At 42.6% G+C, this 14415-nt stretch overlaps 1 protein-coding gene across 11 annotated transcripts in view; it reads right to left on the reverse strand.

The window, feature by feature from the left end:
- Positions 1-14415, reverse strand: part of CREB5 (cAMP responsive element binding protein 5) — a 275297-nt gene that overhangs the window by 229567 nt on the left and 31315 nt on the right. For 10 of the 11 annotated variants that reach the window (XR_009155127.1, XR_009155128.1, XM_058183481.1 and 7 more), the window contains one exon: positions 11916-11969. The exons of the other annotated variant lie outside the window; for it this stretch is intronic. The gene's annotated coding sequence lies outside the window, so the exon portion shown is untranslated. The remainder of the gene's footprint in view (positions 1-11915; positions 11970-14415) is intronic. 11 annotated transcript variants of the gene reach the window in all.

A 14415-nucleotide genomic window follows, 5' to 3' on the forward strand; every position in this document is an offset into this window, starting at 1 on the left:
AGTTGAATGCTATGAGACATGATATAAGTAGGTATTTGTTTGTTTTTAAACCATAGCTTAGCACAATGAAGATGTTTTCTGTCTAGTCTGAGGTTAATTATGAAATGTACGCAAACTCTACCAAGGATAACAAAATGGAATCAGCTACTGATTGTAAATATCTTACACTTGCAAACATTCATTGTGGCTATATGTTAATGTTTAGATGGAGCAAAAACAAAATAACACCTAGTTGTCACATATTGCTAGTACCATTCAAAGCATAAGAGCTTGTCTACATGTTAAACTTATAGTATGTGCAGTTTTCAGTGGTATCGAGACTGTGCATTGTAATTTCAATGTAGCATATTTGAAGTTATTGGATTATTTTGTAATTCACTATGCTATACAAAAATATTTGCTATTTGATGAATGTATTTTTCTTAACTCTTGAATTGCATGGGCCATTATGTAAAATGCCTTAGTAAAAAGCATTGGGAAAAAACCAAGCTAGAGATCCTAAGTTCCTTCTTCATACGAAGGATTTATTTTTTTTTGGTCTCATATAGCAGGCACATGTTTATTTATTTATTTATTTATTTATTTATTTTATTCAATTTTTATACCGCCCTTCTCCCGAAGGACTCAAGGCGGTGTACAGCCAAGTAAAAAATCACAGTATCAATATTAAAAGAGATTAAAACAAACATATTATAAAGTGGCCAGATTTAAAACGAATTAAAATATTAAAATATAAATAACCCAATAAAATTTTAACCCAATAAAATGTTCCTTTCCATGATACCCCAGGTGAACCATTTCAAGAATTCTTTCTGAGAAACTAAATCTAGAAGTAAGAGTACTTTATAGAGATTTGTCTCAGATAAATCAAGGATGATTCTTTTTCTACCTTTTGATTGAGTCCAGTATAGTTTGTGACAGAACAGGAAATGCCCACTGCATCCCACCTTCCTGCTTAAATAACTCACAATAAATCAAATTCAGAGTTGGTCACTTCATTCATATACATCCGCATTTCATTACCACCAAACTGATAAAGATATATCTAATAATATACTAAATAATAGTTTGGTACCCAGTTACAATATTCAAAAGCAACTCCATCCATTCCTTTATGTTCTTTGCCTAATGACAAACATAGCCAAACAGCCTCATCCTATATGTTCATAACTTGTTTAACTCTGAGCTTCCAAATTTTGTCTTAAGAAAAAAGTGAACAATCTTAAAGCCATTTTACCATCTTGTCCCAGTGCAGATATGAGCCATTTCTTAGACTTATAACAATATCTTAAGATCTTAAGAATGTAAGCAGACATCTATTAGATTAAGCGCCTAGTCCAGCAATTTGTTTTCATATTGGCCAACTAACTGCACAAAGAAGCCCAACCGTGTCCCAGAAGATTTTCAGAGGCAGTCACCCTGTCATCAAGGTTAATAGGTATCATACCTCCATGACTTCCAAAAATTGGTCCAATCCTTGTCCTTTAAGTCAGCCAGGCCAGTAGCCAGCACCACTGTGCATAATTTTGTGCATAATTTTATACACCTCAATCATATCCACTCCTTCCTTTCTAGATTAAAAGATTCCAACTGTTTCAATTGTCACAACCTTTCTTGGTAATCCCTTGTTCATGTTAGCCACCCTTCTTCGAATATTCACTGGCTCCACTATGTCCTTTTTGAGATGCAGTGACCAGAAATAACACTTAGACTTATATACCACTTCAGTGCTATATAGACGCCTAGAGATTGTCTGGAGGTCCAGCCGATCTGAATCTGATCGAACACTAGTAAGGTCTCATATTCAGACCTACCTAGTGGCGATAAGAGCGGCAAAACATAATTATTTTTCCATTCTTATTGCATCGGCAGATAACCGCCCAGCCACCCTGTTTAGGGTGACCCGCTCCCTTCTTGTGCAGGGAGCTCGGGAGGATCCCTTGCAGGGCCATGCTGAGGATTTTGGACAATATCTGTTCAATAAAATCGCTCAGATCCGGGACGGTTTGGACGCTGATTGGGTAGATTAGGGTGGGATGACAGAGGTAGTTCTTGAGAATGTTATCTGGGAGAGTTTGACGCTGTGACTCCCGAGAACATGGACGGGATACTGAGAAGGCTGAATGCGACCACATGTTTATTGGACCCGTGTCCCTCCTGGTTGGTGCTGGCCACACAGGAGGTTACGTGAGGCTGGCTCCTGGGAATTATCAATGCCTCTTTAATGGAGGGTGTCTTTCCTACTGCCTTGAAAGAGGCGGTGATAAGGCCACTCCTTAAGAAGCCCTCCCTGGACCCGGCTATTTTGGCAAACTACAGTCCTGTCTCCAACCTTCACTTTGTGGCAAAGATTGTTGAGAGTGTGGTGGCATGTCAGCTTCCCCGGTAACTCGATGAAACTGTCTATCTAGACCCGTTCCAGTCCAGCTTCAGGACTGGGTACAGCACGGAGATGACTTTGGTCGCGTTGGTTGATGATCTCTGGAGGTCTCGGAACAGGGGCTGTTCCTCTGTCCTGGTCCTATTAGATCTCTCAGCGGCTTTTGATACCATCGACCATGATATCCTGCTGTGGCGGCTGGAGGGCTTGGGAGTGGGGGGCACCGTTTTTCAGTGGTTCTCCTCCTATCTCTCCAACTGCTCGCAGACAGTGTTGGCAGGGGAGCAGAGATCGACCTCAAGGCACCTCATATGTGGGGTGCCGCATGGGTCGGTTCTCTGGTCTCTCCTGTTCAACATCTAGATGAAGCCGCTGGGTGAGATTATCTATGGTTTTGGGGTGGAATATCATCTGTACGCTGATGATACTCAGCTGTACATCTCTACCCCTAACCACCCCAATGAAGCCGTCGAAGTGATGTCCCGGTGTCTGGAGGACATGCGGGTCTGGATGGTGAAGAACAAGCTTCAGCTCAACCCGTCCAAGACAGAGTGGCTGTGGATACCGGCATCCCGGTACAGCCAGCTCACTCCATCGCTGACTGTTGGGGGTGAATCACTAGCCCCCAGGGGGAGGGTTCGCAACTTAGGCGTTCTCCTGGATGATCAGCTGTTGTTAGAAGAACATATGACTTATTGTCATGGGGGATTTCAACCTGCCATCAGCTGGCTCGTCATCGACGGCAGCTCGGGAGTTCTTGGCTTCCATGACGGCCTTGGACCTGATTCGAGTAAATGATGGCCCTACGCACACGGGGGGAGGCACACTGGATCTGCTTTATATCTCTGGACAGTGGTTAAATGATCTGGTATTAGATGACTTAGTAACGGAACCAATGTCATGGTCGGATCATTTTCTCCTTCGCCTAGACTTCCGAACCGCCATTCACCACCGCAGGGAGATGGAACCTATACGGTGGTTCCGTCCCAGGCGCCTGATGGACCCCGAGAGGTTCCTGACGGAGCTTGGGCCATTCCCTGAGGAACTGGCCCATGGCACGACTGAGGAACTGGTCGTGGCCTGGGAACAGGCCGCAGCCGGGGCCTTGGACCGTGTCGCGCCTTTGCGGCCTCTGACCCGGCGTAGATCTCGACCGGCCCCTTGGTTCTCCGAGGGGCTGAGGGAGATGAAACGCCGGAGAAGACGCCTGGAGAGCACCTGGAGGTCCAGTCGCCCGAACTGATCGACACTAGTTGGGTCCTATTCTAGGACCTACCTAGTGGCAATGAGAAGCGAGGCGTTCCTCGCCTCCACCCTCATTGCATCGGCAGATAACCGCCCGGCCGCCCTGTTTGGTCACCCGCTCTCTCCTACATCAGGAGGTGCGGGATGACCCTTGCAGGACGAGCCGAGGAGTTTAGCGGTTATCTATACGATAAAATCGCTCAGCTGAGGGACGGTCTGGATCGAATTTGGGATGATCAAGCGAGGGAGAGGAGGCACGTCTTGTTGAGTCCATTTGGGATGAGTTTGACCCTGTGGCTCCGAGGGCGTGGACAGGTTGTTGGGGAGGCTTCACGGCACGACATGTTTACTGGACCCGTGCCCTTCCTGGCTGGTACTGGCCACTCAGGAGGTGACACGAGGCTGGCTCAGAGGATTATCAACGCTTCTTTGTTGGAAGGGTTTTCCTGCCGCCTTGAAAGAGGCGGTGGTGAGACCCTCCTTAAGAAGCCCTCCTGGACCCAGCTGTTTTGGGTAATTATCGTCCAGTCTCCAACCTTCGCCGTTGCGAAGGTTGTAGAGAGTGCTGTGGCGCGACAGCTACCTCAATACCTGGATGAAGGCGTCTATCTAGACCCGTTCCAGTCCGGCTTCCGACCCGGATACAGCACGGAGACAGCTTTGGTCGCATTGGTGGATGATCTCTGGAGGGCTCGGGACAGGGTTATTCCTCTGCCCTGGTCCTATTAGACCTCTCAGCGGCGTTCGATACCATCGACCATGGTATCTTGCTGCGCGGTTGGGGGATTGGGAGTGGGAGGCACCGATATCGGTGGTTCTCCTCCTATCTCTCTGACCGGTCGCAGACGGTGTTGACAGGGGGGCAGAGGTCGACCGCGAGGGGCCTCACTTGTGGGGTCCCTCAGGGGTCGATTCTCTCGCCCCTTCTGTTCAACATCTACATGAAACCGTTGGGTGAGATCATCAGTGGTTTCGGGGTGAGATACCAGCAGTACGCTGATGACACCCAGCTGTACTTTTCCACCCCGGACCACCCCAATGAAGTTGTTGAAGTGCTGTCCCGGTGTTTGGAAGCCGTACGGGTCTGGATGGGGAGAAACAGGCTCAAGCTTAATCCCTCCAAGACGGAGTGGCTGTGGATGCGGCACCCGATTCAGTCAGCTGCAGCCGCTGGCTGTTGGTGGCGAGTTATTGGCCCCAAAGGATAGGGTGCGCAACTTGGGTGTCCTCCTGGACGATCGGCTGTCGTTTGAAGATCATTTGACGGCCGTCTCCAGGGGGGCCTTCCACCAGGTTCGCCTGGTCCGGCAGTTGCGCCCCTTCCTTGATCGGGATGCCTTATGCACGGTCACTCATGCGCTCGTTATCTCTCGCTTGGATTACTGTAATGCTCTCTACATGGGGCACCCCTTGAAGTGCGCTTGGAGGCTTCAGTTAGTCCAGAATGCAGCTGCGCGGGTTATAGAGGGAGCTACACGTAGCTCCCATGTAACACCGATCCTGCGCAGGCTGCACTGGCTGCCTGTGGCTTTCCGAGTGCACTTTAAGGTGTTGGTTATGACCTTTAAAGCGCTCCATGGCTTAGGACCTGGGTACTTACGGGACCGCCTGCTGCTACCACATGCCTCCCACCGACCCGTACGCTCCCATAGAGAGGGACTTCTCAGGGTGCCGTCCGCCAAACAATGCCGGCTGGCGGCCCCCAGGGGAAGGGCCTTCTCTGTGGGGGCGCCCACACTCTGGAATGAGCTTCCCCCGGGTTTACGTCAAATACCTGACCTCCAGACATTTCGTCGCGAACTAAAAACACATCTTTTTATCCGCGCGGGGCTGGCTTAAATTAGTTTTAAGGGGAAATTTTATTAATTTTAAATGGGGTTTTTTAGTATGGATAATTTTTTAAATCTCAGGCTAATTTAATAAGTTTTTAAATGGTATTTTAATCTGTATATTGTGTTGTTTTACTTTTGCCTGTACACCGCCCTGAGTCCTTCGGGAGAAGGGCGGTATAAAAATTAAATAAAATTTAATAAATAAAAATTTAAATAAATAAATAAAATTTAATAAATAAATATGATGGCCATCACCAGGGGAGCTTTTTACCAGGTGTGCCTGATTCGCCAGTTGCGTCGCTTCCTTGACCAGGATTCCCTATGCACGGTCACTCATGCCCTTGTCACTTCCCGCCTGGACTACTCCAATGCTCTCTACATGGGACTCCCCTTGAAGAGCATCAGGAGGCTCCAACTGGTCCAGAATTCGGCTGCGCAGGTGATAGAAGGGGCACCACGATGCTCCCATATAACACCTCTCCTGTGCAGTCTGCACTGGTTGCCGGTGGTCTTCCGGGTGAAATTCAAGGTGCTGGTTGTCACCTTTAAAGCGCTCCATGGCACAGGACTGGGTTACTTACGGGACCACCTACTGCCATCTATAGCCTCCCATCGGCCTGTGCGCTCCCATAGGGAGGGCCTCCTCAGGGTGCCGTCAGTCAAACAATGTCAACTGGCGGCCCCCAGGGGGAGAGCCTTCTCTGTGACGGCTCCTGCCCTTTGGAATGAGTTGCTTCCTGGGCTGTGTCAACTCCCCGACCTCCGGTCTTTTAAACGCGAGCTCAAGACCTTTTTATTTCACCGTGCGGGGCTAGCCTGATGAAATTTTTTAGTGGGGGTTTTATGATGGTTTTGTCTTGTTTTAACTTTATTAGGCCATTTTATAATCAGTTTTTTAATAGTGTTTTTAATTTTGTTCATGTCTATGTTGTTTTCCTTGGCTGTAAACTGCCCTGAGTCCTTCGGGAGAAGGGCGGTATAAAAATCAAATAAATAAATAAATAAATAAATAAATAAATAAATAAATAAATAAATAAATAAATAAATAAATAAATAAATAAATAAATAAATAAATAAATAAATAAATAAATAAATAAATAAATAAATAAATAAATAAATATTCTAAGTGGTTTACAGACTCAGCATATCACCCCCAACAATCTCATGCAAAGAATATTCCAGATGTAGTCACATATTGATTTATGTCAAGTAATTATGATATTGGCAGCTCTATTTTCAATACTTCCAATACGTTCCTTGTTATTTCTAACATTCTGGTGGCCTTTTCTATAGTAGATATACATTACGTCAACACCTTCATTGATATATTTATTATTAGTCCAAAACCTTTCCTCGTCAGCCATTGCTAATTCTGATTACATCAGTTTGTATGTATAATTAGGATTTTTGCCACCCATGTGTATCACTTGCTCATATTGAACGACCCCTATCATTTAAATTGCCCACTGCCCTAAGTGCAGAGATTCCTTTGGAGATATTTACTACTTTGAAAAATTTAATGTCATAAACAAGCTGGACTATTTTACTAGTAACACCTTATTCCAGATCATCTATCTAGATCAGGGGTATCAAACTTTTGTCAGCGTGGCAGCGTCATGTGACATATCTGGACTTTTTTCCCATTTGCTAAAGCAGGCATGGGCATGGCCAGTGCATGACGCATCCGGTCCGTGGGCCACAAGTTTGACAGCCCTGATCTAAATGAAAAGCCATATTAGTTGAAGACAGAACAGCGAACTGTGATTCTCTCTCTCTTCCCCTCCTCTCTTTCTCTCCCCTCCTCCCTCTTTCTATTTAAATTAGATGAAATTGATAAGAATTTTGGAACTTTATAGCAGGAACAATGGCTAAAACAGATGCTTTTGATTGTGGTTTTAGTATTATAATGGACTGGAGGAGGCAAAAAACTGGAGAGTCCAACAATCACAACTGTGATAAAAATGGTAAGGACAGAACCTCAGATTATTACTGTGGTCAAAGCAGGAAAAAAGGAGCTGAAATTGGAAAAGGAACTTCTAAAGCACATGCCGGATGCATCATGTGCAGGCCATGCCCACCCCAGCTCCATGAAGGGAAAAAACATTGTGAAACATCACGTGACAGCAATGTGACACCACAAGTTTGACACCCATGTTCTAAAGCCAGCTTCCTTTCCAGCCAGTTTTCATACACAGCAGATAAACAACTAAATCCTCTATCTCTTTGACCTATACAATTTATAAAAATAGACTTAGTCGCAAGTCACTAAACTCTTACATATTTCTGCAAATTACATTTTCCAGTGCTTTTTGTAATGCAGGAAAAATTGGCATGTGCAATACACAAAGACCAACAACATGTTCTTCCAGTAGTCAGGAGAATAATTCAGGAAATATAAATTTGCAAATAAACTGTCCAATAGCAGTTTGTTACCAGTTGCCATAATCTATAACCTCTCAATTTTTTCCAAGGGTATGGGACTGTGGTCTTTTGCTATAATTATCAGCATACTCCATATCATGTTCTTCTAATCTGAAATATAGTTTTTATATAACTTAAAAAGTATTATTTCTAAAACCTTATCTATCAGAAAAATTAAGAGCAATTCAGAACAATTTATTTAGATCTATAAAATAATCTAAATTTAATAAAATAATATAACAAGATATAAATTTATTTAAATAAATAAATGAAATAATATCTAACTTCTCCTGAATATTTAAACCATATATGTTAGGAATAATAAAGCTATGTTCATGTAGCTGCTTAACATAAAACGCTTCAAGCAGTGATATACTGGAAAGGTAATAAAATAATGCAATAGGAACATAAATATTTGGTGCATAGGGATGTGCCAAATACTCCTACATGTAAATTCTTATGGAATGAATGTCTTGAGAAACTGTTGGATGGGGTTCTGAATGAGGTTCTACGGAAGACTAGATGTCCCTGAAGGAGTGGGAACAGTTTTTCAGTGGAGATTGCCAGCCAGCCAGTAAATTCTGGTAAATACAGTCTTCCAGACAAAGATTGTGAGATTATCCACTGGCACTCCGGACAGCTGATCCTTGTAAAGAGACTACAAGAACTTAGATATTTGTGGTCAACTCTTGAGCTGAGGGGCTGAGCGTGGAGGAATTTCAATGAAGTTCACAGCTGTAAGGCAATCTACTTAGATAAGAGATTTGCAAAAGCCTCACTTTCTTAATCATTAACAGATGCAATCAATTAAAATTTTAAAAAAAGAGATTTTTCCAAGTGGTGGATAAAAGAAATCCACTTGATGAGTCAACGTTCTTTCTGGATTAAAGAAGGAGAAAAGGCCTTTTAAAAAGCCTAAAAGCTTAACAAGAATAGGATATAAGAAAGTTTAAAATGGATAAAGGGGACAGTAATTTTGAAAAAGTGAATTTTGGTGATAGTGCTTTTGAAATATTGGAATTAAACTGACAGATGAACCTGACCTGACAAACAGACAAACCTGACCTGACAAACAGAATGTTATCTATTTAACATTAAAGAGTGTAGACAATTGATGAATTTTACAATCTAAAGATAAAGGTAATATAAATCAGATTATGATTGGAATGTAACCACATCTCTGAGCTTGCTTGTTTTCTTGGAGATGTTTTGTTACCAAACTAGGTAATATCATCAGTGCTAGTTAACGACTAGCCTTGTGGTGCAACCAAAACAATCTGGAACTGAACACACTCAAAACCGTAGAAATGGTGGTAGACTTTAGGAAAAACCCTTCCATACTTCCACCTCTCACAATACTTGACAACACAGTATCAACAGTAGAAACCTTCAAATTTCTGGGTTCTATCATATCGCAAGATCTCAAATGGACAGCTAACATCAAAAACATCATTAAAAAAGGACAACAAAGAATGTTCTTTCTGCGCCAACTCAGTAAGCTCAAACTGCCCAAGGAGCTGCTGATCCAATTCTACAGAGGAATTATTGAGTCTGTCATTTGTACCTCTATAACTGTCTGGTTCGGTTCTGCAACCCAACAAGAAAAACACAGACTTCAGAGGATAATTAGAACTGCAGAAAAAATAATTGCTACCAACTTGCCTTCCATTGAGGACCTGTATACTGCACGAATCAAGAAGAGGGCCGTGAAAATATTTGCAGATCCCTCGCATCCTGGACATAAACTGTTTCAACTCCTACCCTCAAAACGACGCTATAGAGCACTGCACACCAGAACAACTAGACACAAGAACAGTTTTTTCCCGAAGGCCATCACTCTGCTAAACAAATAATTCCCTCAACACTGTCAGACTATTTACTGAATCTGCACTACTATCAATCGTTTCATAGCTCCCATCACCAATCTCTTTCCACTTCTGACTGTATGACTATAACTTGTTGCTGGCAATCCTTATGATTTATATTGATATATTGATCATCAATTGTGTTGTAAATGTTGTACCTTGATGAACGTATCTTTTCTTTTATGTACACTGAGAGCATATGCACCAAGACAAATTCCTTGTGTGTCCAATCACACTTGGCCAATAAAAATTCTATAAAAAAAAAAAACACTGATGATAATCAGCACTAGCATTGATGATGTTACCTAATTTGGGTAATGAAGCATCTGCAAGAAAACAAGCATGTTCAAAGACTATCAAGGAACCTCATCTCAACCTTGAGCTACAAATAACCTCCTTTACTGGTTATCAGATTCAAAATAGGCAAAAGAATTGGCTTCGAAGACTGACTTTGAAGAGGAATTGGGTACAAATGATGAATATGCAATTTCTAAATGTTTAAATTTTATTGAAACGGAAGACAAGTGAAAGATTGTATGATAAAGTGGATTAATACTCGTGATGTCTCGCCTGGATTACTGCAATGCTCTCTACATGGGGCTCCCCTTGAAGGGCATCCGGAGGCTACCGTTAGTCCAGAATGCGGCTGCGCGGGTGATAGAGGGAGCCCCTCGTGGCTCCCGCATAACACCCATCCTGCGCAGACTGCACTGGCTACCTGTGGCCTTCCGGGTGCGCTTCAAGGTTTTGGTGACCACCTTTAAAGCGCTCCATGGCATAGGGCCGGGTTATCTACGGGACCGCCTACTGCTACCGAATACCTCTCACCGACCCGTGCGCTCTCATAGAGAGGGACTCCTCAGGGTGCCGTCAGCGAGGCAATGTCGTCTGGCGACGCCCAGGGGAAGGGCCTTCTCTGTGGGGGCTCCCACCCTCTGGAACGAACTGCCCCCAGGACTTCGTCAGCTTCCGGACCTTCAGACCTTCCGCCGCGAGCTTAAAACATACTTATTTAATTGCGCAGGACTGAGCTAGATTTTAATTTACGGGTTTTAAATTGGGTTTTATTCTTATATTTTTAATTATTAGGCTTTTAGAATAAGTTTTTTAATTGTTTTTAGACTGTATTTATCTGTTTTTAAATGCCTGTAAACCGCCCTGAGTCCTTTGGGAGATAGGGCGGTATATAAATATGAATAATAAATAAATAAATAAATAAATAAATAATATACAGATGGAACAATGGAAAAATATGATTGAAAGGACTGAAATGTAATAATCTTAAAGAAAATTTTATATAATTATGCACTGTTGATATATGACATCAGAAACATCTAGCATGTATACAGGTATTTTAAATTTACATTGGAAATAGAAAAACAAGAAAGGTACTTTTATCATGTTTTGTGGATATACAAAAAAGCTAGAAGATTTGGGGGTTCAAATGCATACATTAATTCAGAAAATTTTAAAGATTAATATACAACTGAAACAGAAGTGGTATTCAGCAGGTTCTGACCAGTTCTGGAGAACCGGTAGCAAAAATTTTGAGTAGTTTGGAGAACCAGTAAATACTACCTGTGACTAACCCCGCCCCCATCTATTCTCTGCCTCCCGAGTCCCAGCTGGTTTTTTTTTATTATTTGCATTTATATCCCGCTCTTCTCTGAAGACTCAGGGCGGCTTACACTATGTCAAGCAATAGTCTTCATCCATTTGTATATTATATACAAAGTCAACTTATTGCCCCCAACAATCTGGGTCCTCATTTTACCTACCTTATAAAGGATGGAAGGCTGAGTCAACCTTGGGCCTGGTGGGACTTGAACCTGCAGTAATTGCAAGCAGCTGCTGTTAATAACAGACTGCATTAGTCTGTTGAGCCACCAGGCTCAATTTGGGGATTTTGCAGCAACCTTCCCCTCCAGTGGAGTGGGAATGGAGATTTTACAGTATCCTTCCCCTGCCACCCCCACCAAGCCATGCCACGCCCACAGAACCAGTAATAAAAAAATCTGAATCCCACCACTGAACTGAAACCAAAACTTTTCCTCTTGGAACTGATAGATAGATAAAACAATTGAGGAAAAATGTCATGAATTTTGTTTCTATAGCTAATAATATCAACAAGATTATTATATGCCCAAAGATGAAAAATTCAGCAATACTTACAGTGAAGGAATGGTTGGTGAAGGTGATAGAACTTGTTGAGATGGCCAACTTGACCTGTATGATTAGAGAAAAGACAATATTTCCATTTATTGCTGATTGGAAATGTTTGTGGACTTTTTGCATCAAACAGAAAAAATGAAGTTATGATCTATGGTTTTGATGATTAGAGAAGATAAATTATAGAAAGAAAGTCACAATGTAACTTTATAGAAAATAGAAAAAAATAAATCTACAATTATAACTGCTGTAAATAGGCTACTTTTTTATACCTTGATTCTTTCTTTTCTATTTTTCTTTATTCTATTTTTTCTTTTTGTTCTTTAGCTTTTTTTATTTTTCTTATTTTTTCCTTTACTCTATTTTACTTTCTATTAATTTTTACTCTTGACTTTAAAGCTTTCAATAAAATTATATTTTACAAAGAAAGTTTGCTGAACAAATAACATAATATGCATTCCTGAAATGATGGTAGTGCATCTCTATTCATGACCTGTAAAGATGAAGGAAGGGAGATATACTTTTAGACTGGAAGGAGTCTATTGTCTTTCTAGAAAACATCCTGCAGAAAGCACAGTTCCACAATGCGGTCTTTTTAGCAGTTCCAAGAAGGCTCCATACCCATTTGCACTACTCAGGTGACCCTGAGGACACAGACAAACCCCCAAGTGGCCCAACGACTTTCTAAAAAATGCAAATGATCAGTTATCTGCAAGGAATATAAATTATTCCATTCCCCACCATCCAGTCAAAACTGAAGAAGCTTCTTGAATGAGCTTTGGTGAACTTTGGTGGCATGCTCACAGAACAGAAAAGGGCCGGAATAGCTCAGGCTGTAAGGAGCCTGTTATTAGAACACAGTAGCCTGCAATTACTGCAGGTTCAAGCCCGGCCCAAGGTTGACTCAGCCTTCCATCCTTTATAAGGTAGGTAAAATGAGGACCCAGATTGTTGGGGGGGCAATAAATTGACTTTGTAAATATACGAATAGAATGAGACTATTGCCTTATACACTGTAAGCCGCCCTGAGTCTTCGGAGAAGGGCGGGATATAAATGTAATACAAAAAAACAACAACATGTGGAATTAGTACTTCTACTTCTGAGAATGTAAAAGATGTCATTCACTCAGTGTCCTAGCTACTGGTGACACAGGAATAATAAGAATCCCCTTATAACAACATAAGGGGATGATAATGTAGCCTTTACATCAAACAGAATGAAATAGATTGCTCAGTCGTCCACATTTTTAGTAGGTATTGGAAGTATCTGTCTAGCTAATTGGTGAAATATGCAAATAGTTGGTAAGAAGGTATAGATAGTGGTGAACCAACAGCCTTCAACAGCACCTTTTACAGAGAGTCCCTACTTCAAAAGTTGGAACCGTAACTCTGACATGGAAGTGAAGGGAATTGTTTTGAAGGCAGGAAGAGACAGAAGTCCCTGCCATCAAGAACAGATTGCCCAGGGAGCAATCTGTTTCAAATAAGCTCACTGAAAGACCAAAAATAATTGAATGACAATCTAAATGAACTAATGCTGTGTTCTCAAGAAGGGCTAGAACTACTTCTGAAGTGGATCAGAGACCTTTCCCTTAGAATTACTTGACAATCCAAAGACCAAGAAAGTGCCCTTATAATTGGTCGTGTCAAGGGCACCACCATTTAATATCTATGGTGGAGAAAAGACTTTGGATTACTAGGCCTTATATGCTGGATATACCATATTTTTCGGAGTATAAGATACACCTCCCCCCCCCAAATGTGAAAATGTCTGTGTGTCTTATACAGCAAATGTTGCCAAAGCTCCGCCCACACACCAGCCCCCATCTTTCCGCTGTTTTTAGCCTCCATGCATCACGTTTTTCACCTCTGCAGGCTCCATTTTAGACCCATTCCAGGCTGCAGAGATTGACACAACACATTGCTGTCGATCACTGCCTCTGTGTGTTGCCTTTTCAGCCTCTCCACATCCCATTTTTGGCCTCCGCACATCATGTTTTCAGCCAGGTCCAGGTGGCAGGGATCTGCAGCGGTGGGTATCCTTGCCTCCTGGAACGTGTGATGTGCAGTGGCCAAAAACGGGGCATGTGTGGAGGCCGAAAATGCAACGCACGGAGGTCAAAAATGCGACACACAAAGACAGTGATCAGTGGCAATGTTCTGTGGTGAACCCAGCAGCCTGAAATGGGTATAAAATGGAGCATGCAGAGGCCAAAAACACAATGTATGGAGGCCAAAAACACAACGCATAGAGGCAGCAATGGGCTGAGGCAATCCCCGCAGCCTGGAACAGCTGATTGGTGGTATTCTAGAAGGCCGATCCAACCATCAATCAGCTGCTTGTGCTGAATCAGGCTGCAATAATGTGCTGAAGCTGACCAGGCTGTTTGCTGTTTGCTGCAAGGACACTAGCCAGATAATTTTTTTTTTTATTTGAATTTATATCCCGTCCTTCTCCAAAGACTCAGGGCGGCTTACATTGTGTTAAGCAATAGTCTTCATC

The sequence above is a fragment of the Ahaetulla prasina genome, chromosome 4 (assembly GCF_028640845.1).
Source record: "Ahaetulla prasina isolate Xishuangbanna chromosome 4, ASM2864084v1, whole genome shotgun sequence".
NCBI classification, from domain to species: Eukaryota; Metazoa; Chordata; class Lepidosauria; order Squamata; family Colubridae; genus Ahaetulla; species Ahaetulla prasina.